A 1,642-nucleotide genomic window follows, 5' to 3' on the forward strand; every position below is an offset into this window, starting at 1 on the left:
GTGGGTCACACATCACATCAAAGTGTGCTTGTCACCCAGTCTGTCCAACTCTGTGCGACCCCCTGGACTATAGCCCACCAGGCTCCTCTGTCCATGGGATTCTCCAGGCAAGAGTACTGGAGTGGGTTGCCATGCCCTCCTCCAGGGGATCTTCCCAACCCAGGATTCGAACCTGGGTCTCCTGGAGTGCAGGCAGATTCTTTGCTGTCTGAGCCACCAGAGAAGCATTTCCCTGCCACACCCAGTACACCAATCTCCAGCCATTTTAATGAATGGGGGATGGGCTTTTGTATTCACAGCAAAACTGGCCCTAAAGTACTTAAATTCAGTTATCAAAGAAACTGGTAGATTCTCACTAATTTCTTTCCAAGACACTCAGGTATGCTCTTCTATGTAAAAAAAAAAAAAAAAAAAACTAATTATGATGCAAATAACCACAACATTCCAACCAGCAAATACCCCAAAAGGAGGGCCCCTCAGACCCCATGCAGAGAGGCTGCTGGACTTTATGTCTTCAAGGAACAACTCGGTAGAGGAGTTATTACTCCTTACGAGATCTCTGCCGAGGAGTTGGCACAGAATGTTCCTTCAGTAGCACTGCACAAGAGCACAACACTTTTGAAATATTTTTTTCAAAAACCACTAATTCCTTCCTACACAAACTTTAATCTTTTGGGTGCCTGCTGTGACTTCTTCAATTACAAAGAAAAAAGGCAGCTCTCATAGTAAGGTAATACCCTGGAAGTACATTTTTCTCCTCAGAAACTAATAAGGGCACTTACCCCCTTGGGAAACCAGGAGGTAAGAAGAACCATCATTGAAAGGAATGTTGTAAAGCCATTTATGTGCTATTTTGAGTATGGAAGATTTCTAAGCATTGTAAAGTTACTAGGCATCCCATGAAGGGGCTTTTGGGTATTCTTTCATGACCTACAAGAGGAATTCACTCCACACCAATGAGCTCCTTTCCACTTGGTTCTCAGAACAAGCTCTCATAGCTCTCCTCCAGGTCATGGAACACTGAGCAAGTCCAACCCTCAGGGTATAGACTCAGCCTCTATAACAAAGAGGCCCTCAGCACTGTTGCTGGAAAATGACAAAGCTGTCACACAAAGGTCAGTGTGTTACTGTCACACAAAGGTCAGTGGATGGTGCAGGCAAGTGACTCACTCGCAGCCTGGGATGCAGGGTGCCTCTTCAGGGCAGCTGCTGTGAAAGTGGCTCGCCCAGGCTCACAGAGCTCCAGCCTCTGCTGGGCTGGCGGCTTAGACACGCAAGGAGGTCAAAGGCAGATATAAGTGCAGAAGTGAGAAAGCTATTGGGACTTCCCTGGTGGTCCAGTGGCTAAGACTCTACACTCCCAATGCAGGGGGCCCAGGTTTGATCCCTGGTCAGGGAACTAGATCCCACATACTGCAACTAAAGATCTGACACAACCAAATAAATAAATAAACAAACCCTGTGGCTCATTCAGTAAAGAACCAGCCTGCAGTGCAGAAGACCACCTGAAATGCAGGAGACCTGGGTTTGATCCCTGTGTTGGATCAGGTAAATCCTCTGGAGAAGGAAATGGCAACTCACTCCAGTATTCTCACCTGGAAAATTCCACGGACAGAGGAGCCTATCGGGCTACAGTCCATAG

General features: G+C 47.0%; 1 non-coding gene across 1 annotated transcript; it reads left to right on the forward strand.

Moving 5' to 3' along the window:
* The first annotated feature begins 1,326 nt into the window (after nt 1-1,326).
* On the forward strand, nt 1,327-1,399 carry TRNAG-CCC (transfer RNA glycine (anticodon CCC)). Its single transcript has one exon. It is a non-coding gene; the product is annotated as a tRNA-Gly (tRNA).
* Nucleotides 1,400-1,642: the final 243 nt, after the last annotated feature.

The sequence above is a fragment of the Bos indicus genome, chromosome 27 (genome assembly GCF_029378745.1).
Source record: "Bos indicus isolate NIAB-ARS_2022 breed Sahiwal x Tharparkar chromosome 27, NIAB-ARS_B.indTharparkar_mat_pri_1.0, whole genome shotgun sequence".
Taxonomy (NCBI): domain Eukaryota; kingdom Metazoa; phylum Chordata; class Mammalia; order Artiodactyla; family Bovidae; genus Bos; species Bos indicus.